Source organism: Mus musculus, chromosome 5 (genome assembly GCF_000001635.26).
Source record: "Mus musculus strain C57BL/6J chromosome 5, GRCm38.p6 C57BL/6J".
In the NCBI taxonomy this organism is placed as follows: domain Eukaryota; kingdom Metazoa; phylum Chordata; class Mammalia; order Rodentia; family Muridae; genus Mus; species Mus musculus.
This window is the reverse complement of record NC_000071.6, coordinates 151,369,751-151,396,271: the sequence shown is the minus strand read 5'-3', so window position 1 is coordinate 151,396,271 and position 26,521 is coordinate 151,369,751. Positions and strand designations below refer to the sequence as shown.

Here is a 26,521-nt window from a genome sequence, read left to right as displayed (position 1 = left end):
ACTATTCTGGGAATCTGTATTCAGTACAAAGACATTTTTTTCTGATAACAAAATCTGTTTATACCTTTAGTGCCGAGCAATAGAACACACTCAAAGGGATCACTGTTGAATTTTTAAAAATTACTTTTTATTCTTTGGCATTCATATACATATATAACCAATTTTAATCATTTCACTCCCTGCTATCCTCACACCCCCTTTCTTCTTCCTGCTTAAACTCCTCAGCAAGTACCCTCCAATTTGAAGTCTTCTTTTTGTGTGTGAGCCATTGAATTTACATAAGTATAGCTGGCAGGATAGTTACTGGAACAAGGGCAATGCATTGGTGGCTACATCACCCGGAAGCACAATGCATTACCCACAGCAACTATTAACTTTTGGTAGCCCCTCGGGGAGGGATTTACTGTCAGTAGTGTCTCAGGAACACTCCTCCACCTTCCATAACGAGTTTATGACTATAACAGCCAGGTCTTGTCCAGAAGTCATCTTTTCAAACGCAGGCATCTCTAGCCTCTGGCTCTTAGGTTCTTATTGACCTGTTCTTCTGTAACACTTCTGGACACTTTGACCAGGTGTGAGCCTCTGCATTAACTACCTCCTATTTGCCATAAGCCACCCTGATTCAGGGTGAGAGTATCACTAATCAATGCATATGAACATGAGTGTTTAGGAGGCAATGGGACCGTCTACTTAGCAAAACAGTAATAATGAATGGCTTCTAAGGTCTGTGATCTCTCCAGCCTCCAGCTTTTGACTAGGCTTATAATATATAGCATGCACTTTTAACAGTTTGCTGTCCGTTCCTGTGATAAACACCATGACCAAACAGTGACTTGGGAAGACAGGTTTTACTTCAACTTACAGGTTATGTCTATCATTGAGGGAAGCAGGGACATGGAGGGGGTCCTTGGTGGCCACAAAACTCTCTTGTTAGCTCATTTACTGATTCAGTGATGCACAGGGGTTTTTAAAGTCCTATTCCACAGGCTTCCTATATCCCATTTTATTTTTTCATTCTATATTTTCTTCCCAGGATTGGGGATTTTCATAAAGAGATGATATTTTCAACCTTCAACAAGCAATATAGACTTTCACACAAGACAAGCTAGGAAATACCATGGCTGAACCCCATAAAGAAGCCATCGGACAGGTTCAAACACTTTAGCCCTCTCTCCATTCTGAAGCCTTCCTACTCCCTAACAAGAAGGGCACTGTGAGTCAGTTAACTTTCTTATTTCAAGCCTCCTGAGTTTTAAAAAAAGAGTCTACATTTGACTCTGGGCATGGATTCAAAGTCTTTTGGAATAAATGAGCTGCTTGTCTGGCTGTCAAACGTGGCCACCACCAGCACACTCATCATAACCTTCATTGGAGTTTATGTGCCGGACAAGGAAGTGCTGCCTTTCAAATTCAACAATATCTCAAACCGTGGTTGCCTTGCAAATATGGGCCCGCCCTCAGAGTAGCTAAGGGTATTTATAGTGTGTTTAAATTATGTAGGACAGAGAAAAGGAGGTTTGAAAGTCCAGCAGAGAGTTGGATAATCGACTTCCATAAAACTTAGATGAACAAAAACAACAAAAACAATTACCCTTTTTGTTCAAATGCTGGAAAGAATTTTGTCTACCTTCTTGCTTCACTGGGATTTCTTTATGTTTTCCTGGCTAGCAGAAATGTCACTGTTCATGATGCATTTGGCTTCTTTGAGGGGAGGCAAGGATTTCAGCTGAGTCTAGCACAGCGGAATGAGGAGCATTGGAGTGCACAGCCAGCAGTCAGTCCTGCCAAATCAAACAGGAACCAGGGAGAACAATGGAAGATTATGTGAGGGAAAGTGGATACCCTGAACCAACGAATGCTGCAGGAAACCCACATCAATTATACTGGGAACCAGCCACTCTCCCCCTTCACAACGCCATCCCTCCTGCTAGAGCTCTGGGGACATTGTGGATTCACCCAAAGCTCACCCACAAAAGGGCAGTGGGTGGAGGGGAAGCAAGCATGCCTTTTCTTAGTTTCCTGCTTGTCTCCAGAACTCTACAAGTCTTAGAGACCACGCTGTCCTTTCAATGACATTAGCCTAAATGACTCCCCTCTGTGGTTGGTGAGCCAGCAAAGAGTCCTTCCGGCTACAGCTCTTATGTAACAGCCTAGGATAGACAAACTGACTGCCTTTGACCTTGCTTGTGTCTTGATTCACAGGGGAGAAAAAGCAAAATGCAGAACAAAAAGTAAATAGACAAAAAACAAAAACAAACAACAGCTGGATTTTACTAGCAGTCACCAAAATGATCATGTAACTACCCCACAGGGTAAGCTCTTGGTAGCTCTGCCCGAGGCCACAGGTCTTAGGTCTTAGCGATATTCACTTTTAAACATGGCCAAGGACCCTGGCAGCACACAGTCAGCACAGGCTCAGCATGGACAAACAGGTCAGAGAAATCAGAGGGCAGTGCAGAACAATCCAGTGTGACTGGATCACTTATCCTTGCAGTTTTGAGATTTACTTTTATTTTATGTGCATGGGTGTTTTGCCTAAATGTGTGTATGTGCACTATGTGTGCACAGTGCTCAAGGAGGCCTTTAGAGGGTGTTGGATCCCTGGAACTGGAGTTAGACACGGTTGTGAGCCGTGGTATGGGTGCTAGGAATTGAACACAGGTCCTCTGAAAGAGCAGTCCCATGAACTTTTTAAATTTCCAGTCTTTGTGAAATTTGGGATAAATTTTGGTTTCAATTTTATAACACAGGTCAAAATATATTGTCATTTTTTCATATGTACTGAATTTTTTATGGCTCAGTGTGTGGACTATTTTTAGCAGTGAACTATTTGTACTTGAATATAATATATTCCTTCTAAGTTCAACATACTACTTAATTGACCCACTTTGTCATCACCTGAATGCACATTTATGAATCTTTTCATGTTCTTGATCTGTATGAGTTATGCACATTTCATTATGATTGTGTGCCTTCAATTGCTCTGTCAATTTCTGTTTTCTATATTAAGAGGATTTATATAGGAACTTAGAATTTTAAATTTTTTTTCTTCTACTGAATTATCTCGTTAACTCTAATAGCATCCTTTTCACTAAAAATAACTTATGGCTGACAGAATTTTCATGTCACTTGATTTTGTTTTGTCTTGAGAGCTGACCCTCAACTTTCAATCATCCTGTTTATGCCTTCCTAGAACTGGGCTTCTTACATGCATCTACCAGCACCCTGGATGTTTTATTGTCAGCTTTGCTGTGTTACTTCAGTAAGATCTTTCACATGCATCTCTTTAGTTCTATAGCACCCAGGAGACTGTCATTATTAACAGCACCATCTGCTTATGCTGGTCTTCAAATCAATTCACCTAAGGCTTCCCCCAACATTTTGATTATCAACTTTTTTCTTGCTATTTTCTTGAGTCTTCTATATTCTGGATTCAGTTTTGGTTTTTTGTTTGTTTGTTTTTGTTCTCTGTAAATTGCTGGACTGGTATATATTTGAGCAAGAGTTGAACTCACTACTTTTGTCTGAATGTATCTATGTTTTGCCTTTATTTGCATATTCCTCTTTAGTTCAAAGGAGAATCCTAGGTTTGTGCAGAGCTGATTTTTACCGTCACTGAGTTATGCTCCTTCCTGGACTCTGCTATGGCTTGGGAGAGCTCTGTTGTTGAATGTTTACAGTTGGCTTTTTTCTGTGTTTGCAGAAAAGCTCTTGACTTTGATGTTCTTTTATTTCACCATCACACATGTGTGTATCTTTTCCTCATAGTTGGTATGCACTGTATTATGTATGCATATGTATGCATATATATGTATATTTGAGAATTTATGAGCCTAGAGGGTTATCTTTGTGGATAACCTGTTTGCTGTTCCAATGGGAGGATCTGAATTTGATCCTCAGAGTTAGGCACAGTGACACACTCTTCCATTCACAAATTCTCTTCTCAGCTCAGAGTTGATTAATCTGCCAATTTATATTCATCCTTCTATGGCTTTCATAGACGTATATGATGTATGTATGTGGTGTGTGTATATGGGTGTGTGTTCACACATGTGTGTGTATGTGCATATAGAGGCCAGAGATTAATACCTGATGTCTTCCTCCATCATTCTTCACAATGTATGTTGAGGCAGGTTCTCTTGCTTAAACTCAGAACTGATCCTGATAACCTTGATAGCCTGGGGTTCCCTGTCTCTGACAAAAGCACAGAGATTACAGGCAGGACTCTATACTCTCCCAACAGTTGCATGGTTTCTGGTATCCTGAACTCTGGTCCTCATTCTTGTGTGTCAAGTACTTCACCTGTGGAGATATCTCCTATCCCAAGCTTTTGTCCCCGCCGGCAAGAACACACTCAGGACAACCGGAATCTTCTGTGGCCAAGCTTTATTGCTTGCTTCTCAGGAAGACCCCGAACCGGGAAAATGGCGCTGCTTATATAGCCCGCAGCGTGACGTTTCAGCACCTGATGTGGCATGACAGCTCCTGATTCGTTGCTCGCCCATCACCCCATTACTACGCCTCGAGATGGGCAGTGACTAGGCGTGAGTTCACTCTTGCATTTGCGCATAAGGCTTGTTTACTAGTTAGGCACAGTGGAAGCCAGCGCCATCTTATAATGGCGATTGCTCACGGCACACATGCGATTGCTCACGGCACGGCTCTCCACAATCTCCCTTGCTCCCAATTTAATTTTTAATTCAATTTTATTCATTTCTCAAAATTATACTTGACATTTTTAATTGACCTATTTTAATGTATTTAATTTTAAGACTGTCTTACATTTTTAGTCCTTATAAAAATCCACACACTCTAGATATACCATCTCTTTGTATTCTAACTCTTTCTACTGGTGAATTTCTTCCCAACTTTTAAATTGCAGATTATGAAATCACTCAGAACACACAGGTCTGAGCTCAAAAGAAAATAACTTAGGTGAGTTACCCATGAGAATCCAATAAATTTTTAGAAATGTAAGAAGTATATTTTGGCCTTTGCAAGGCACTCTTTTAGATTTGTCATCAGACTAGAACCGGTGGTATGAAATTAATACATTATCTCAATGGGCTCTTGATGTTTAGGGAGCATCTTCAGCCTCCCCATGAAGCCCACATAGAAATGTTCAAAATTGAAATCATATGCCTCTACTTGGGCACTCAACACAAAGAGAGAAACCTCCTTGTGGCCACCCTCTACTGTGGCTGTTTCCGATTTGCTTATTTCACATGTGTGCAGATCCTTAAAAGTCCTAGACTTATGGATCCTTGGGCTTCAGAGCTATTTTGATTATACTCCTCTATCTTAAACCAATCCAGGGCTCAACTTCTTAAATTGACACGGACTCTAAACTGCTGGCACCCATTGGCCCAAAGTAGTGACAGCATCAAGTCATATGTAAAGACTTTGGTTTTCCTTTCTTGCAAGCTTTCCCTTTAAATCTTCTGAGCTGTGCCGGACATTCAAAAGGTGTTTTACATTCTTCTAGGTGTTTGTTGCAGAGGAATGCTCAGCTCAGCTGGCCATAGTATTGCTAAGACAGATCCTCTCACACTCAGCAAAAGTCCTCCCCAAGATCATAGCTACAAGAAGAAACAAAACATTCTTCCACACCCCTCAAGAAACCCATACTCTTTGAACAGAATTCGAGAAAATGACTGGCAAGTGTTAAGTTAAAAAAAAAAATCTCAGCATCTTTTTGGAGAAGCCTGTTGGTACAACCGACCATGACTTTTTCTGTCCAGGGCTGCCGAACTTCAAGAGCCTTGGACAGAGTTGGACTGTGAAGTCCCAGAACACACTCTGAGGAAGGACCATGTAAGGTGTGCAGAGCACCTTGGATGGTGCAAAGAGATGTCTAGTCAAAAGATCCTGTTAACTCTCCAGGCTGGGAATTCATGAGCTGCCTATTTCTTGGCAAGTGATTTCTCAGACACCTCTCTTTTGTGCTAGGTTAGGGTCAGGGCTTTTTAAACAGTTTTCAACCCACTCAGCTACCTCCTGCCTCCATGGAACATTTTGTCCAAAGGAAGCCCAATACTAACGCAGATCAAAGCTCTCCAGGCACAAGGGAGGTTCTTGCCCTCCACTCTTCCTTTCTCCCACCCCCATGAAGCCCATGAGGCAGTTCCACAGGGTGCCTGAGGGGTCAGTACCTTCCCCACTTCTAGATTTAACTTGTGTGGACTTGAAGTGAGCTGCTCTTGAGTTGGCATAAAGCCAAGGAGCCAATAAGCTATCAGTCAAAGTGATTGTATTAAACACCGCTTCCATGAAAAGCAAAAGCACCTTCAAGGTTTCCTAGCAACAGAAATCAAGGTCTCCTAGCACAGCAGGAAAAATTTTTTTTGAAACATGAAGAAGGAAAAAAAATGGCTAATTGAATTTAACAGCCATCTTCCAGTGTGATGGAACAAAAGAAATGACCATACATGGGAAAAATAATTTCCACATCTCTCCACCTCAACCTCTCTGCCATTTGAATCACATAAGTTGATCATTCACCCAAAGGCAAGAGCAATAAATTCAAAATTTGCTGAAAAATCAAAGGAGGTAGCAACATTATCCTTTGTTCAACCCAGGTTTTACTTGAGACAGCAAAGGTATAAGAAAGGACAATATGGTCACGTGGGCACTCTCCCCTTTCATCCCACAGGGCGCAGGACATGCTCATATTTGAGCACTGTTTCCCAGATTCATTTTTAATGAACATTACCCACTTACAGATTAGAATTAATTGACCTTTCTGAAGTCAATTACTATTAAATGGCAGAATCAGGGGAAAACATCAGACCTTTTGTTTTCTTGTTAATTTATAATGGGGGGGGGGGGGTTAGGCACAAACATGCTATGTCATGTGTAGCTTCCACCATGTCTGACAAAGGGACTTGTGTTTTCTTCTGTGTGTGCCAGGCTAGTACCTACAACCTTCTGAGGACTCGTCTCAACTTGCCATGGAGTCATGAGAGTGCTGAGATTACACACTCTCATGCTACACCCTCCACCTTTACATGGCTTCCAGGAATTTGAACTCAGGTCTCATACTTGTACACCATACTCACTGAGCATGTCCACTGACTCTAAATCAGACTTTTAAAAGTCTATAATGGCTTTTGGTAAAGCACTGAATGACACATCGTTTGTTAATCAGTTATTGCCATTGTTTTTATTTCTTTGTGGATCTGCTAAACAAACTCCAGCCTAGTCATCCAACGTGGGAGAGACAAGTGCTTTGCACTGAACTACTTCTCCAGCTCTGTGCACTGACTCTTTAAACTCCATACCCTTAACCTAAATTCAACCTGTAAATGGCCTGCTAGTAAAAGAGTGTCTGTGGTTGGCAGGGCACACTTGTTTAGGCCCATGGTGCCTACTAAAAGTCTCATAAGGAATAAAGAGCCAACTTTCCTCAACTAATCTCCAAGGAATTAAGTGTTTAATTATTAATAAGAAAATTGATAAGCAATCTTACTAAGTAGAACTAAAAATTAGAGATATGCCAATAAAAGAAGCAAAAAGTATAGTTTTGTTGGTTTGGTTTGGTTTGGTTTGGTTTGGTTGAGTGTTGCTAGCATCTTGGAATTACTTGCTTGATTCTGGTCAGAGAGAGTTCTGAGCAGTCTTTGGAAGTCTCTTAGGTCCACATGGAAGAGGACCTGGTTTCCATGCGTCAAGTATACTGAGTAGAAACAATTCATAGGATAGGGAGAGGGTTTTAATGGTGGATGCAATAGTACCTCCATTACTGGTTTCCAAAGCAGCTAATGAGAGAAGACATAATCTTCACTTGGGTCACAATGCTTGAAAATAAGTCCTAAAAATGTAGAATAAGGATAAAATTATCTCTAAGGAACATTGGAAAAGATGCTGTTTGAGGATGTTTTTATTGTCATTCCCACAACTGAAATCCTTCTTTGTAAATATCATTTGTAGAAAGTTACTTAAATGGTGGCAAACCAGGAATATTTTCCCAGTTGGTTCAAAGGGTAAAAGTTAAGATTTTTTTTTTAAGAACATGAAGCATTTGGTCTGATCTTAAACCCTGCTTAGCAAAGATTAGTGACCCAAGGATTGAAAAAACAAAAACCAAAAACTCCCATCCACTATCCCCACACACATACACCATGCAGCCAGAATTTCTGCCTTGAGCTCAAGAGTTATCATTTAGGACTGAAGGTATTTATGATGAAGCTATCTACATTTCAGGTAAAAAACTTTCTTTCAAATAAAATCTTTCAAACTTTATGTGTTACAAGTCAGTCTTAAAAGTCAATGACATCTTCTATAGCAGTGTCCTCCCCTATATTTTTCTGTAAGATTGTGTTTATGCTGCTTGTTTTCATATTTTAAAAAGGGAGTTACTGATAGGATTATGTCAGAGGCAAACATAACCACTTGGCATGTCATCCGCCACCACTGCTTCTTCACGCAAGGACCTTGGTCGACATAGGACTGATGGATGCGCATGCAGAAATTTATTACAAAAAGAAAGTATAGGGAGAGAATAAAGGAGAAAGGTGAAGGCATTCACATGGGGCTCAGAGCATTCATTTGAGGGAGGGTCTAAGAGCAAAGCTGTGTGATCTTTCTTTAGATGTTTGAAGGCAGACTGGATTTAGAATTGGGTCCCAGTCTCTGTCCCAGGAAACATCTGCTACCATCAAGCCACGTTCTTTTCTCGTGGTACCATTATTTTAGGGAGGCTGAGGTAGAAGCAGCACTGGCATGTTGTGAATAGGTGAGACAAACTTCAAGTCTCCGGGAAAGCTGGAGACCTAGTTGTCACAAAAGATGTTAATGCCCATTGGGTTAGAAATAGCACCAGTCCCTTGATGACCGCGTTGGGATGACTGTGAAGTCAGGCAGAAGTCATCGACACAGTGCAAGTTGTTCAGGCTATTCAAGAAACTGTGTAGAATAAGTTCCATTGATTAATTTAGTTTTCTGTCAGCAAGAAATGTCAATCTGTCAACTGATAGCTGTGGACACTCATTGACCACATGACTGGATTTTCAGCTTCTAAAGGGTAGACATGGAATTTTACCTAAATTGATTCCCAAATGCCAATTTATATACCCACCAGTTGTGACATAAAGGTTTTTTGACTGAATGGAAAGAGTCTTGATGCCTTTTTAAACCAACAGTACAGAAGCATATTAGAATGTTGGTGAATAATAGTAATACATGTGATGTAGAGTTACAGCCCAGCCATGTATATCATTCATAACCTACTCCATGACACACTTTTTAATAAATAGAAATACAACTTGGGGTTGGGGAGATGGCTCAGAAAGTGCTTGTTGTACCAGCCTGATGACTTGAGTTTAATCCCTAGCATCCACGTAAAAGCTGGAGGTGATACCACAAGTGTCCATAATTGCCAACACATCACAGTTCCAGGTTTATCACTCCCAGTTACCTGTCCTTTAGGGGGTGAAGCTTTCCAGCAGTGGATTCCTGTGGGTGCAATACATCATCATTTCAGTGAATTCTATCCATCTATACACATTCAGTCGACCTTAAGTAGATTTTTCACTGTAATTTTTAAAGGATCTTTTTCATGTAAGTGACCTTTTTTTTTATGTGCACTGTTATTTTTTTTCCTGCATTCATGTCTGTGAGAGGGTGTCACATTCCCTGGGGACTAGAATAACAGACAGTAGTAAACTGCCATATAGGGTGCCTGGAATTGAATTTTGTTTCTCTGGAAGAACAGTCACTGTTCCTAAATACTATGCCATCTCTCCAGACCCAAGGGTGACCTTTTGTGTATCAGCATTTTCCTTTATACCTCATGGGATTTTAAGCTTTTCTCTCATTATTTAAATTGTCTCTTTCAAGCAACAGTTTAAGTCTAGTGACCCATTTTGCTTTCAAGTCATAATAGCTTTATCTAAAAATGCTGTATTTCTACTGGGACTTCTGGAGGTCATTCAGTGGGTTGAAACACTTGATGTGTTCTCTAGATGAGCTACATATCTCAGTCTTATGGGGTAAGGTTGTTGGGGTGGCCCCCCAACTTCTTAACTGGCTTTAATGCACATTTTTTTAACCCAAGTGCCAATGCATTTTTCTCTTTCACATATTATAAAGTATCTATAGCCCCAATATACATATACATTTAAATTCATTTCATGGCTACTATAAAGAACAGACATAGGAATCAGGAACAACAAAATGCTATTGTAAAATGTCAAGTTTAAAAGGGAATCCTGGGAAGGACATGGAGGGCCCCTCGGGAGCTGAAGATAACATAACTGTGTGGCCCAGCAAGCCCTCTACTGGGTATATTATCCAAAGACATGAACATGGAGATGTGTCTATATATTCATTGTGGTGATGTGAATGAGACTGCCCCCCATCAGCTCACAAGTTTAATACGTGGTCCCCAGTTGGTGGGTATCTGGGTGGGTTTAGGTGGCCTTGCTGGAGAAAGTTCGTCATTGGAGGCAGTCTTTGAGGTTTCAGAGGCTCAGGGTATTCCCAGCTTGCTCGCTGTTGATGCTGGTGGTTTAAGATATACATCTTGTCTTTCCTGCTCTAGCAGCTAGGCCTTTCTTCTTCCATCATGGGTTCTAACCCTCTGGAATCATATGCCCTGATCAATCTTGTCACCTTGACCATGGTGTTTTATTACAGCAATAGTAACTAATACACCAGCATTCACAGAAGCCTTAGTTACAATAAAGACAGAAGCAACTCAAGTGTCTGTTGACAGAGGAGTGGACAGTGGCATGTCTACACAATAAGATATTACAGCTTCTCTGACAAATGACTAATATGGATGATGGCTGAAGACATTAAATCAGACAATCCAGTTCTAACAGACAAACTAGGATTGTTCTTTAAATGAGGTACCTAGAGGTGACATTCCCAGACACAGACAGCAGAGTGGCAATGCATAAGGCAGTGCTGTATTGGGCATAGCATGTGTGTGCAGTGCCCACAGAGGACAGAAGATGGCATTAGATCCTCTATAACCAGTGTTAGATAGGTGTAAGCTACAATTGGGTGCTGGGAATCAAATCTGGGTCCTTTACAAGAGCAGCCAGGGCATATAACCACTGACCCATCTCTCTAGCTCCCAAAACATCTTTTTAATATTTATTCTTATTTATATTTTTGTGTATGAGTGTTTTCTCTACAGGTATGTAGGTAAACCATGTGCATGCAGGATCCTCAGAGGCCATAAGAGGGTGTCAGATTCCCTAGAATGGAATTACAGACAGTTGTAAGCTGCTACATGGGTGCTGAGAACCAAACCCAGGCCCTCTGGAAAAACAGCCAGTGCTCATAACCACTGAGTCATCTCTGCAGTCTCTCAACATTTTTTTTTTTTTTTTTTTTTTTACTACTTGGCTACTAGAGAGGACTTTATTCATGTGAAGGTATTGCAGGACTCTTCCTAGGGAAACATAAATGCACTCTCACCACACTGGAAACATACCAAAGATAGGATTCCACTTTATGTCTAGCTTAGTGAACCAGCTGGCCTACTGGCCTTCCAGAGGCTTGACTAAGGTCACTTCCAGGAACATGCCCAACTCAAAGTCTGCTTGCTGCATCACTAAAAAGTCCACCCACCTGGGTGATGGCTATTTCCCTGTAGCTCCTTGTACAACCTGCAGGCTGCTCTATGGAACATTTTTCTTTCCCCTCAACTGTTCAGCACAGAGTGACTCCTGCACAGACTCCTGCTTGGGCTGCTTGACTCTTGCTTATGTTCCCTTAGCTCTTGAGTCTAATGAGCCCCCTTCCTTATGAAATGCTTCAGTCAACTGGATAAATAACTAAAATGTAACTTTTAAAGCAAAACTCTATACCAGCTAATGTCACAGATGATGGAAGCCTCAAGCCACTTGCTTTTGTTGTTTTTGTGGATTCTGGTTGTTATCGTTGTTAGCCCAGGCAGTCTTGAACTTGACATCTTCCTCTTGCTGCCTCCTGAGTGCTTGGACTGCATGCCTACACCACTATGCCCTATACGGGTTTCTTGCTTAACCCAAATCTGCTAATTCCGTTCAATATTTGATAAAGCCTCAAACACTGATGACAAATTAAGTGCTCTGTTTCAGCTCTGTTTGACTCAAACCCATGTCACTGTGGACAAGAAGGCAGGCTGTTCACAGATATGTAATTGCCCCCTCCCAGTCCTGAATACAGCCAGTCTGTAATATGCACAGCACAACATGAATATAAAATACACAATTAATATAAGATGCACACTAAAGGAACTTTAATTAATGGATGGACCTCACTGAAGCATTAGTCTCCATGGTCAGTAGAGCCTGAAGCTGTCCAAATAGTAGATTTTAATGCTTCTTTTATAATCTCCATATATCACAGGGCAATAAATTAATTTTGTTTTGTTTCAATGTCATTACTAGATTAATGATTGTCATGTGTGGAGCCTGGCTACAGGATGTTCCCAAACGCACAGCCGTGTATTGTCTTAAAAAATGAACAGAATCATTTTTCTTTGAAGAAATATGATTACACTGGGGTATCAGAGAGATTACTTTTCTCAGAATATAGGGAGCGCTGTGTTGGGTTGACAGCCATGAAATGAGAATTAGAAACAAAAATGCCCTCTTTCCTGTCATAGCTTCTCCAGATAGGGGCACCATTTAAATTTAGGAAACCTTATTGAACAGCCTGTGGGTAACAAAGGAACTTTAATTACAGTTGGGGATAAATGACCCCCACTTAAAGCCAGGGATATTTGCATGCAGCATATGCAAACAAACATATTTTGAATTGTAAATAGTTTCCAAATTAGCATTTTACTTTTACTTCATACACAAGGTGACATTCCAATGGAGGAAGTTTTTATTTAATAAAAAATATAAAATGTGACTTCAGCTAATCTTTATTAAGTAGATCTTGTCTGCATGACAAGGTGGGCAAGTGCATAGCAATGGCAGGCCTGAGCCTCAGGGGACAGAGGACTGACCACCCCTTGCTACATCGTGAAACACTGCAACTCAGACACAACAGAAAACAACACATAGCAGGAAAAAAACAACCCACAGGAGCCAGTCATACCCTCAGAACAAACGAAACACAAAATCTCAAACTTCATCAGAATGTAAAAATGGTATCTGCATATGTTAATTATAGTTTTTACTGTACTGGACACTGAACTCAGGGTTTCAGAGATGCTAGGCAAATGTGAAGACTTGCTTGTAGGGTTGTAGGCCCGCATCTGTTCTACCACTTGGCACAGCAGCTTGGGGAGGCAGAACACTGGGAGTTTGACTGCACTTATCCCACACCACTGCTGAGGCACCACTCTGGGGGTGGAAAAGTGCAGTGTGAAACATGGGTACCCTGGGACTGGTTGGGGGTTGGGGGAGTCCCAGGGCCTGTGACAAGGCTAGGGCCATGGTGTTCTCTGACTCTTGAACATCTGGGTGCCACTAGGAGTTGCAGAAGAGCAGAGAATGGAGTCTGGCCTGTGGGCTAGAAGGCAGGATCTAGCCTGGGGCAGGGGTTGGAGGGGGAGAAGAGGGGAGTTCTGGCTTGTCCAGAAGAGAGATTGTCCTTAGCTTGGAAGATGCAGGCTTGGGGGCGGCTGTGGCTAGGAGCACAGAGAGGCCTTCTACAGGAGATTAGACTGCAACTCTGTAGGCAAAGGCTTTCATCATTAATCCCCACAGCAAATCTTGGTAAAAAGACAGTCCATGGTTCTAAACAGTTTATTGTCATGGCAGAAAATGGATGCATAAAATCATACCCCATTTCTCAGGGTGGGTTTGAGATCAAATAACTTTTGCAGGAGGAATGTCTGGGAAGGGAAGCTTATTGGCTAAACCCTCCTGGCCTCTAGGCACCTCATTAGCATGGAGAACTCTGTCTTGGGCCTGCATGACCCAGGACACTTTCCTTTTACATAAGAAGCACAACATGTATTCCAAGTCAAGAGTCTGGCAGGGAGCTGGGAGTCACCTAAGCCTCAGGTGTGTGCCCACTGTGTCTCTGGGTCTCAACTTGCTCTACTTTACCAAACTTCCTGGCATGGTTTTATGACCCACACTTGCTAATATTGTTAATGTAACAATACTGCTTTACTTTTTTTTTTTTTTTTTTTTTGCATTTGTCTGTGTACTGTGTGCATGCAGTGGCTGTGGAGGCCAGAAAAGGGCATCAGATCCCCTATAACTGTTGTTAGATATGGTTGTGAGCCACCATGTGAGTACTGGGAACTGAAATCAGGTCCTCTGCAAGAGCTACCAGTGCTCTTAGATGCTGAGTCATCTCTCCAACCCACCAGTAGCTATTTTTCAATGTGAACCCCAAGGTCACTGGCATATGAACAATAAAGGTACTCAGAAAATTTACTTATTGAGGGTTTGAGCCTATGAGGCCCGGAAGAGGACAGAGAAGAAATGAGATGGTGAATGAGTAAAAACACAAGTGAGGAAAGATGTTCCCAGAAGCAGGGGCAGTGGCCCCTGAATTCAGATTGAAAATAATCTTCCTGGCCCTGCATGGCAAACAGTGTCCTTACTGCCTCAAGCTCCACAAGTCCGTCCCCACAGGTACTGAAAGAGAGGTGTCATCTTTATTTATTAGCAATTCTCTATCAATCAACTTTTTATTACCTCAACAGAGGAAAGCCTGGTGTGCACAACCCCCAATCTCCTTTAGAAATGCGTTGGGTGATGTCTTGTTTACAGTGGTTTGACTTCCTGATTGTGTTTTGATTGGATTTGTATTAGTTATTGGGAATTGCTTTAGCAGAGAGGACAGTGGTTCAGACACTTGAGACCCACCCTGAGAGACACACGGCAATTGGTAGGACTTGACCTAGACCTTAATCCAGAGCATGGTGTTTTAAATACATTATGCTAAGAACTTTGAGGTTTGTGAGAATAGAGCACATGTTTAGGACTCAAAAATCATATAATGATCATCACTCAGAATCAATTAGGTAAAAGACATTCTTCTAAGGACTCACTTACAAGAAGAGAAACACAACAAGGAATGGGAAATTTGGGGTTTTCAGGTGCTCTCTACACAGACAAGTGCTCTATATGAGACATTTAACAATGCAGGTGATGCATCTTGAATGACAGACAGGTAGATAAGACTCGGGAAGATCTGCTAGAAAAGCACAGTCCAAGCAAAATACAACATGAACCACCCATGCCGACTTAAATTTTCTGTAGTCCCTTGACAAGGGGAATGTAAATACATAAAACTACTCCCTCTCCCTCCTCCTCTTCCTTCTGAGTCTGAATAGTTTTTATTCTCATCTTGACACAGCCAAGAGTCACCTGAAAAGAGGTAGTCTCAACTGAGGGATTGCCCAGATCAGTCTGGTCTGTACTCATGTCTGTGGGCAATTGTCTTGACTATTGACTGATGGCGCCATTCCCTGGACGTGTGGTCCTGCACTGAGTAAGGCAGCTGAGCAAGTCACAGAGAACAGGCAGAAAGCATCATTCATCCCTCTATGGTTCCTTCCCTGACTTACTTCCCTCAATAATGGATTATGATGTGGAAGTACAAGCTAAATGAAAATTTTCCTCACAAGTTGCTTCTGGTTGGGGTGCTTATCATAACAACAGAAAAGCAAACTAAAACAATGTTGTAGATGCTCCAACGTTTATTTTTCAAAGTGTATTTTTTTAAACTAACTCATATAATTATTGAACATATTTGTCTTGGTTACTTTTCTATTGCTAGGACAAGACACCATGACCAAAGCAACTTATAAAAGGGAGCAGTTAACTGTGGGCTTGCTTACAGTTTCAGAGGGTGAGTCCATGATCATCATGGCAGGCAGCATGGTGGCAGGCAGGCAGGCAGGTGTGACACCAGAGCAGTAGATGAGAGCTCACATCTGATCCACAAGCAGAATGCAGAGAAAGGGAGACAGAGCCTGGTGTGGGAAATGTAAAACAACTTCTAATTAGGATGGGTTTTTTTTTTTTTTTCAAGCCCATTCATTCAAACAATTATTTCAGTATGCAATCAATATAAAAATTCTATTTTATATTCTTTTACTTCAGGCTAAGGTGTCAAAATCTGGTGTCCATTTTATGCTTGAAGCAACTGAGGAGAGTTTTCAAGTGCTTCTTCCTGGCTCTGCACTGCTTGAGGACACCATAGGAGAAGCAGAGCTTTAGAACTGGCTTCCTACAGTGTTGTCTGAGGATCTGCTGCTTGGCAGCATCTGGGAGACTGTTAGAAATGCAGAACCTCGCGCTCTATTTTAAGCATAGCAAATCACAACCTGCATTTTAAGGTTCTCAGCTGTATTCTGTGCATTTCAAAGTCCACAGAGTATCAGTGGAGACAGGGGATGTCTGAATGCTGAAATCCTCCAATGGACATTTAAGAACCAACTATGATCAGGATCTGGGAACAAACACAACCTAAGGACAAAAAGGAGTAACCCGTTGCCAGTTTGAGTATTTGCTTCTTAGCCTTCAAAATGAAGCTAATCTTTTCCATCTTTCTGGATGATGTTAGGACTGTAGGTAGTAGTAAAGAAATATGGGGTGCCTGACCTCTAAGATGTGGAAGGTTTCACAGAGTAGATGTGGTAATGAGGCTCTGAGGAAACTGGCCAAGCTGAGGGACTTGCAGAACGCTGCTGATGCTGCACATGACTATCCTGTCAGACAGGATTTACTTAAGGAAGAATGGGGGCTGGGATGTGGGGGCAGTCCCATGAGGTTAGTGCAGGTGCTAGGAGTCACATAGCATGATCTTGAGCCAACTCTGGCTTCCCACATCAAAACAAGCTCATAGTTTTGAACACCTGGTTTGGTTAGGAATTAACACTGTAGAAAAGATGAAACCAGTGGTCCCTTGACCATGTAACATCTGGTCTTTTCACTGAGCTGGCATGTTGGATCAAGACACTCTATTCCAGCTGTCAAACTATGTCACCTAGGAATGTTCATCAGCTGGCCGCAACTCAGCGCTGAGAATTGGAAACATAGTAATGTTTTTGTTGGAAGATTCACCATCCCCACCTTTTCCAAGGTCTTTTTGTCAAGAATGTCAAGTACTTCCAGAAAAGGGCTGTATGGCTGTGTAGATGCATGGGGCTCAGGGGCATCCTGGGGCTTTTAGAGAAAGCCATGAATCAGAGTAGCTCATCAGGAGAAGTGATTCTGCAGTAATAGAAAACCCTAAGTTTGGATTGCTCAGTATTACCAAGTAGTTCTTTTCTTAGCACAGAGACTTATTAGTGCCTTATGTTGCCTGCTTCTGCATCCATAAAACATGGAGTTTTATTTTAATATATAAATCTGCCAGGACATTTCCAGCTATATTTTTATAATTTTATTTTATTATTCATTGGACTGAAATGTAAACTATTCTGTTTATCCATTTATAATTGTACAGCAGCACTAAGCATACTCACAGTGTTGTGGCTCCATTGCCACCATCATCTCTAGAAACTTTCATGTTCCCCAACTGAAACTACATCACTGTTTGTAGTCTGTGCCCCTGGCAGCCATCACTCTACTCTGTCTTGAGTTTCTGATGCCTGTTAGGAAGGCTTTCCTTCTCCAGTCAATTCTCCTCATTCTTTTAGCAGAGGTCAGCTGGCTGTACAAGTATGCATCCATTCTAGGCTTTCTATTCCAGAGCTCATTTAGTAGCAATAATTGTCATTATTTAGTAGAACTATGAGATACGGTAAATTCCTTAATTTTTTTTAAATTCAGATAAAAATTTCCAGAAGTGTTAAACAGTTCTCAAGTCTCACGTTTTTAAAAGTGTGACAGTACAAAAATGCATTGGTATTTTATACCACAATATTTGTAACTAAGGAAAAAAAAATCCTTTAAAACAGGTTCTGGTTTAACGACAAGTTTTCATTTTTAGGGCAGCAGCTGCTACATTTGTGGGGATTACTACTGTGACAAACTATAAGGAAGCTGGATTTGGCTTTGTTTACTCTGAATCTGGACTGTGCTATGGACATTTTAATATCTTATGCAAATTATTATTTTATTTTATTTATTTATTTTTTTTTTTTTAATTTTTTTTGGCTTTTCGAGACAGGGTTTCTCTGTATAGCCCTGGCTGTCCTGGAACTCACTTTGTAGCCCAGGCTGGCCTCGAACTCAGAAATCCGCCTGCCTCTGCCTCCCGAGTGCTGGGATTAAAGGCGTGTGCCACCATGCCCGACTTCTTATGCAAATTATTTAATCAATAATCATTTTTCCATGGCCAAGATATAGAAATAATTATTGCACACCAATTAGGACTATGGTAAAGTTTTCATGGTAAAAGCAAGCATCAGGGATCCTTTTTTCCCATGTGACATTCTAAAGGAAATGTCGGATGCTGTGTTTATTGACCAGTAAATCTTAGGAAGTATCTTAAGCACCAGTTTATCTAGCTGCTATCAGATGGCTGGGGTCTTTAAACCAACTATTAAATTAAAGCATTAAGGTATTAAAAATCACTAAGAGTGCTTTTACAAATGCCTTCCAGAAGAGCCAACCTCACAAAATTCCATCTGATTGCATTAGGCATTTTTACCATAAGCCATAATACATTATATGTAATTTGAGTCTTTCATGCTGCATTCTTTATCAAGTCTATATTACTCTCAACTGTATGAAAGGTGTCCTACTGGCAGTGTGGTGTCCTCTGCCTGGGGATGTGGTGAGATAGTTCTACCCACCAGGTTCTAAGGCATCATGTGACCTTGCAGGTTCTACATATACACACATGTGGGCAACCTTAGAAGCCCCAAGGACATGGTGCTTTCATAGAGTGAAGAAAGGTTGATGAAAGGGGTCTTCACAAGTACCGGAAACAGACTCGTACAGAAAACAATGCCATCTCAAGACTCTGGCATTCAGAGATCAGAGATCGTGAGTTAGTACAAATGCTGTGATACACTGTTCTTTAACAGATATGCGTGCTTTTAACAGCACAAAGGAGAAACTGGTGAATTGGGTCCGGGAAGGCTTTCCAAAGAAGGTAGCACTGATTGAGAACTTCCAGAATGAATAAATTGTTCATTATACAGAGTAGAAAAAAAGAGGACAGCTGACATACTTCAGAGTAGGTCTTTAATGTGACGCTGGAGCCACAGCTCAGAGGGACAGCACTGGCTGCTCTTCCAGGGACCCAGGTTTATTTCCCACCACCCACAACGTGACTCACAGCCGTGAGTTAATCCAGTTCCAGGAAACCTGACTCAAGTTCCATTTATTTCAAAGGTCAAAAGACCCATGGTAAATTTACATTCTAGTTTTAGCAATGTAGTCTTTTCACCACCAAATACATTACATGTTTTACGGAACTACAACTTAAAGAAAAGAGCACCAAAGGCAACAAAGCTATAAAAAATAGGCTATAATGAAAAGCGTTCTTATTAGTATCTTCCCTACCTCCTCCAGCAGCAACTGCTGAAACTAAATTACCTTGTTTTTTCCTGGTTATTTTCTATTTCCTCTCAAGGCCAAAGTTAGTAGCTAGCAAACCCTGTATTATATATTTTACTTATAACTGGTAACATCATATTATAAAAATATTTGCAGAACACCTTTTATAATACATGGATTTATTTAATGCTTATACCCATAAAATTAACTAAAGATTCTTCTAACTCAATTATTTATGATTTTACTTGCCCCAGAAAGGCAAATGAGTCAGGATTCCTGAGCTGTCAGAATTTAATGGTGTGTTTATGCCAAGATGGATGTAATTAGTAAGCACGTAATACTGAAAGTATATCAAGAGCACTAAATGATTCAAAGAAATAGACTATTTCTGGGTAATTCAAGCCTTCATGGAGAAAGAGTCATTTTACTGAGGGAAACTGTCCCAAGTAGACAAACAGTAATGGAGAAAGATCATTTAAGACAAAGAGAAAAACATGAAGAAAGTCACTTAGTACTTCTTTTAAATGTCAGCAGTTCACATGCCTTAAAATTTAAAAGCAAAAATAAAAGGAGTATTAAGGTTTCTACTTGCTGTGATAAAACACCATGCATGTCAAAGCAACCTGGGAAGGAAAGGCTTTATTCAACTTATGCTTCCACATTACAGTTCATCATCAAAGGAGGTCAGGACAAGAACTCAAGTAAAGTAGGAACCTGGAAGCAGGACCTGATGCAGAGGACATGGAGGGGTGCTGCTTACTGGCTTGCTCCTCATGGCTTGCTCAGCCAGCTTTCTTACAGAACCCAGGGCCATCAGCCCAGGGATAACACTGCCTGTGACAGACTGAGCCACCCCCTCTCAACCATTAATTAAGAAAATGCCCTACAGGCTTACCTACAGCTCCATTCTTATGGAGGCGTTTTTCTTAATTAACTGAGGTTTCGACCTCTCAGATGACTTTAGCTTCTGTCAAGTGGACATAAGAACTATCAAGCACAAAGAAGCTGAGGATACATGTCAGTAGCAAAATGCTTGTCTAGCGTATGTAAAGCTCTACATTCTAGCCCAAGTGTGTGAATAAAATCCTAGCCAGGCACATTTACTTGGCAACTTGGTCCCTCTAGGAAAGGAAAGACTTGAAAGTCGCTGCTTAGCCCAGTGAGACTTGTGCCACACTGCCTCTCATGGGCTCATCTCTCCTCGCCCCTCATCATTCAGGGGAATGCTCCACTTGTCTCACATTTGGAGATAGCTGGCAGGAAGACATATAAGCAAAATGTTCCAGAAAATATTCCAGAGGATCCGAGGAGAGAGACACAGCCATCTTTCTACATAGGTTATAGCTCTAATAGAAGCGTATTCAGTCCATGAGGGGTCCTCTTGCACTGAAGATAGATACAGCCATCTTCCTATGTGGAGTATAACTCTAATAGAAGCATATTCAGTCCATGAGGGGTCCTCCTGCATTCCAAGCATGACATCAGATGTCAGAGATGAACAGGGATATATCAGAAGAAGGTTGGCAGATGATTCCTTCTGATTGGCTATCATTAAATGTTAAAGTTTATATCCCTTTAATAGAAAAGCACACATGCTTTCAGGAACTGTGAAAAAGGAGGGGGACTTATATCAGGTCCGAAATTGAACAATGTTGAATCTATTTATCTTCGGTGGCAATGGGAATGTTATCATATCTTTGGACATGTATTGTTTGAAGAACTTTAAGTGGTAAGAAAAATATTTAAAAGAAAACACTTCTGTGTGGCTGGCTGAGAAATCTGGAAGGAGAATTTACGTTAGTTTTCAAATGTGGCTGTGGTTTAAGCAGACAGAAATGACAGTATAATTAGTCACAGTGTGTGGTACAATAACAGCCCTAGGGTAGAGTTATTGCTAAATGGTGATACCTTTGGAGTTGTCTGACTAATGTCATAAAACCATCTATGTAGCACCAAAAGCACTACAGTGTAATAATTTTTATACATCTTGGATTGCTAGGGATTAACAAGAAGCTCTTAAGAAAAAAAACGACTAATTTAAGAGGACTTAAAATGAAGAACAGTCTGAAATTATTCATGGTCTTTGTGGCATTAAACTGTATGCACTGGCCGAGGGCAATAATGAATTTCAGGAAGGTAACTTAGCATAGGTAAGTAGTAAGTAGTAAGGAACTCAAGTTCACACATCTGTTAGTCCAGTTCCCACTCCAAGGCCCATGCTATCTGCAAAGATGGCAAACTCTGCAATAATACAAAAAATTTGTATTCAGGTTTGTTTTTCTGTTTGCTTGCTTGCTTATTTGTCCCTTCTCTTAGGGGTGTGCTGGGGACCAAAGCCAGGCTCACTGGTGCTAAGCCACAAGCCTGCACTGAACTGCATTCCTAGCTCCTGCTGGGCCTTCCTCTTCATATATAGCCAACCTCCATCTGCTGGCATCTCACAACAACAGATCCTCAACTTTACGAGCTAACGAACTTTTAGAAACTCAAACTAGACAAAGTTTGAAAGGCAACATGGGAAGTGAGGTTCTTGTACGTGTTCTAATGCAATGCTGGCAAGACAAGCCTCGGAGAGAAACAACAACACGTAAAGTTTATTAATACCTGTGAAAAACAGGCTACTGGTCAAAAAGTTATAAAATTACTGAGATACTGTTGGCAGATTGCAGAAAAAAGACACAGAAAGAATAACCAAGCTTAAGATTATATTTCACTATGTGGGGCTTGTATTTGGGGTCTCTGGGTTTTGGTGGTGGTGGTGGTGTGCGTGCATGTGCCCCGTTTACCAAAGCTCGAGCTGAAGAAGGTGAACATCAGATCCCTGGCACTGGAGTTACAGTTGTGAGCTGCCATGTAGGTTCTGGGAACTAAACCAGGGTCCTCTGCAAATACAGCCAGAGCTCTTAACCACTGAGCAACCTCTCCAGACCATGAATTTTAAACAGTAGAAAGCATGTGTGCTTAACAGGAGCTGTTTATGCAGACTCAAAAGCGGTGGGTTTCCCTGAGCTATCTCAGTCACAACCTGTTCAAATTCACTTGCAGCAATATTAGGACACACAGAAGAACCACTCTACAGTGACCGTGATTTGCAAGACTGACTATCATTCCTGTTCTTTCCACATGGCCCTGGCCATGTGTTTGCTACCCTGGGTTCTGCAGGAAATTTAAAAAAAAGAAGCTACTTCCAGGCTGCCTTCTCTTAGACACTTTCTCTTGTCTATAAAATCTTTATATGTTTTATAAAATATCTTGCCTCTCAGCACTCTATAGTAAGGACCATCTGACTTCTTAAAAAGCCAAGAATTGAGAATTTATATTAGTTGAGGCTGCATTAGAAGGAAAAGATTTAAAGTTAATAACTAATGTTGTCCTAGATGTGATGTCTTGCTTATATGTATAATTCAGCAGTGTATATAGCTGTGTGAAGAACAGGGATACAAGACTATCCTTAGGACATCTGTGACAAACTCAGTAACATTTACTCATTCCACATGGGGCTACTGGACCCAGAAGTTAACAACAGAATTGATTAATTATTACTGAGTTGTCAAATTATTTTGTAATGTTAATTGTTCTAAAATTACAAAATGTAATGTATTTGTTGTATTCCTGTTTCATTATTATCTTAGCTGTGGTAGATTTAAAATACAGTGCCAAAGCCAGGCACTGTGGTAATGCACGCCTTTAATCCCAGGACTCTGTGAGTTCAAAGCCAGCCCAGACTACATAATGAATTCCAGGACAGCCAAGAAACTTGGCTCGAAAAAACCAACCAAACAAACAAACAACCATATTGTACCACATAACACAACATGTATTTAATGGCCAATTAAAACATTTTTGAAGAATAAGCTTTGGAGCCAGAAGCTGATGTGTATCTACCATCCCAACATTCTGTAGGCAGAGGCTCTGGAGCTGGGGCTAGCCTGGGCTACAACAGTAAGATCCTTTCTTAAAGGAAAAAAAGCAAAATATTATATGGTTCAATGTCTAATACAGCATATAGAAAATTCATTCTTTTTCTCCACAAAACATTGATGTTTTAGATATTTAAAGTACTGCTAAATATGGAATGGATTTTGCTGATTTGAAATAATTTCTCATGATTTCCCACAGAATTTCACTAACTCTATGAAGGATTCTGAAGGTCATTGTATCTTGTAAGCATTGCTGTTAATAGAAACAAGTTGATGACTTATTTCTAGCTTTAATACTATAATGTGACTCACAGATATTGTAAAGGTTTTCTTAAGGTTTACACTGCTGTTGCCATAATGAATATGATTCTCTTCTAAGATGTAGATATAAACAAAGTATATGCACCAGCAGTTTTAATGATCATCATCTCTTCAAAGTTCTACTTTTTTCTCTCTTCTTTTAGGGTCTCCATTAAGTTTATACCTGTAGTCATTTATCCAATGGTTCACTGAGATAGGTAATTTTTCATTCTATTCTGATTGCCCATCTGTAAGAGATGAACTGTGTTTGTTTCCAATTTGTATTATGTGTACTGTGCATGTGTGCATACACACCTCTAAATCAGTGTGTAAGCAACATGTGTGAGTGTGTATGTACCTGTATTCTTCATCTGAAACTCAACCTTGATTGGTATAGGCAATCTTCTACCTTTTTCAGTTAAGGCAGGATCTCTAAGTCAAAATCGGAGCTCACTGATTGGCTGGGCTCCCTAGACAGCTTATTTTGAGATTCCTTTCTCTATCTTCCCAGACTAGACGTGCCGGTGGGTCACCTCACCCACCTAGCCTTTATGTGGGTCCTGTGGATCCAAGCTACAGTCCTTCTGATTTAACCAGAGTCATCTTTAGAGACCCTATGGTGTTTAATATGGTAAACTACACTCGGGTCTAGGTAATGATGGTTTAAGATAAAAGGAACCCTCTCCTTCCCAAGCTGCTTTTACTGTGATATTTATCACAGCAATGGAAATCAGACCATAGCAGTCTGGCATGTGCCACTGCTGAATCTGGCAGATGGATACGTTTAATATTTTACAAAATGTATGGGATAAGTCTATCCATATAAAGTTTGGAAATCTTAAAATGTGATGATCACCAAACAGAAAAATGTACCATCTGCTTCAGTCTTCTCACTTTAGGGTCACAGGCCTGGAATCCCAGCATTCAGGAGGCTGAGACAGCAGAATCACAAGTTCAAGGATGACCTCTCAACCTCCCCCTAAAAAAAGCTACAATTTATTCATGTACTCAATTACATCAGCTAACACAGCATATAGCTTCCTACTAATCATGAGTAAAAAAAAAAAATCATTCTGAAAACACAGTAATAAATTTAATTCACCACAGGGGAACATAGCCATTAAGATGAACTCAGCAGTATTAATTCTGATTTATTTCCAAAAAACAGCTTGAAATGACAACTTCAATGCGATTTTTAAATGGACCAAAACAAAAGACCAGAGAGTCTGAGAGCCACTAAGCACATTATTAGACAGTGTGAAGTCAACAGTGTCCACTGAAAGTAACCAGAAAAATGATGAAAATCTCAGAAGAAAAAAAAAAAAAAAAAAAAAAAAGCTCATCCACACTGTGAGTCACACATAAACACAGGCACTGCCACCTAAAATAAAAATCTAAACAGCTGCACAGACCACTGACCATAGCACAGAATCGTTAAAACATTGGTGGATAAGCTTATTTTTTTCCTTTTTAAAAACTGCTTCCTTGTACAGATGTTCATTACACAAGAAAATTTAAGAAACATGAACTAAAGAAAAATGGAACCACAAAGAAATTAATATTAGAAATTACTTTTTAAAAATGCTTTTGGAGACATGATCCCCCTGCCTCTGTCTCCTGGGTGCTTAGCCTGCAGATGTGCTCCACCACACTGAGCCTGGAAACTTCAGTTCAAAGAAAGCCTGATGAAGAAGTCCTAATTTCTGTGTCAAATATCACCAAACAATATTGAAAGTAAATTTCAGTATCATTTCATATAATGCCTACTGACAAAATTACCCTGAATAAATGGTGATGTTAATAGCCATAGTAAATAAATATTCACTAACAACTATAATAAAGGACTCAAAATACAGCAAGTAATGTTAATGAACATGTATGTGCTCCATTTTTACAAGACTGGTTTAAAATGAAAAGGATGTGTGCTTTGTTTCATTAGTATGAATAGTTATTTGAAAATAGGTTAAGCCCCACGCTCTCCCCTGCTACCTCCCTCTGACCCTTTAAATGGCGACTCATTCAGGTTAGTGAGGAAAGAAGAGAGAGAGAGGGAAGGAGGGATCTCTGAATCTGAATTTTCCTCTATTTTGTTAGTAAAAACAATGGAGTTAGAACAGCCAATTTTGTTTTATCATTAGTTTATGTATATGCGTTTTTTGACTGCATATATGTCTGTATGCCATGTGCATGCCTGGTGCCATTGGAGACCAGACTTAGCCAAGCCATCTCTCTAGTGCCTTGTAATGGAAGTCTGAGTCATTATAAAAATACTATTTCACTTATCTTCACAGTTAGATACACTAACTTGTAATTAAAGGTAATACAGTCTTTATAGTACTCACTCACACTTCAGTAAACAATCTAACCTTTTTAGTACTAGAAAATCACTTTTAGGAGCAACATAGCTATGAACACGACAAGCCTATCTAGGAATATCTGTATTTCTATTGGGGACAAAGGGAATGGTTACAGAGAGCAATGCATTTTACTGATGGTTAGGGTCAAATGCCATTGTCAAACTCAGAATACAAAAACTTATTTACGCGCGCGCACATACACGCGCACACACACAAACAGAAAGCATTAAAGCATTCTGTACATTTTAAATGACACAGTAGGGGTAAAGGGCAATGACTTAGTGAAAAGAAGAAACTATAAAGAAGTTACAAAAGGAAAGGGATTTTTAAAATGTTACCTTCCTGGGTGTAAAAATTTAAATGTCTGTTGAAGTGATTTTTTGAGTTACTATTTTCAAGAAACTCTGAAGAACAGAGATGACATAATTGAGAAATTTTGTATACCTGGTGTTACAGCACCCTCTACAACAGAGTATATTATATGAACTTGCTTCCCGAATGTGTGACTGTACAAACTTTATGGTTTTAGCGCTTAGTTTGCTCCCTTGGCACCTGCTAGAAAGGCTACTAATCTGTCGGG

General features: G+C 40.4%; 1 protein-coding gene and 1 long non-coding RNA gene across 3 annotated transcripts in view; one reads left to right on the top strand and one right to left on the bottom strand.

Annotated features, from left to right (window-relative positions):
• The window catches only part of Stard13 (StAR-related lipid transfer (START) domain containing 13), a 390,686-nt gene that overhangs the window by 31,929 nt on the left and 332,236 nt on the right, over positions 1-26,521 (top strand). The gene's annotated exons all lie outside the window — the stretch shown is intronic.
• The window catches only part of 1700028E10Rik (RIKEN cDNA 1700028E10 gene), a 45,409-nt gene that overhangs the window by 17,812 nt on the left and 1,076 nt on the right, over positions 1-26,521 (bottom strand). The window contains exons 2-4 of one of the 2 annotated variants that reach the window (NR_045699.1): positions 15,749-15,883; positions 7,734-7,810; positions 108-1,781 (exon numbers count right to left, since the gene is read on the bottom strand). This is a non-coding gene — a long non-coding RNA (RIKEN cDNA 1700028E10 gene). Of the gene's footprint in view, positions 1-107; positions 1,782-7,733; positions 7,811-15,748; positions 15,884-26,521 lie in introns of those variants that run through there. The other variant, NR_045700.1, reaches the window with a different exon arrangement.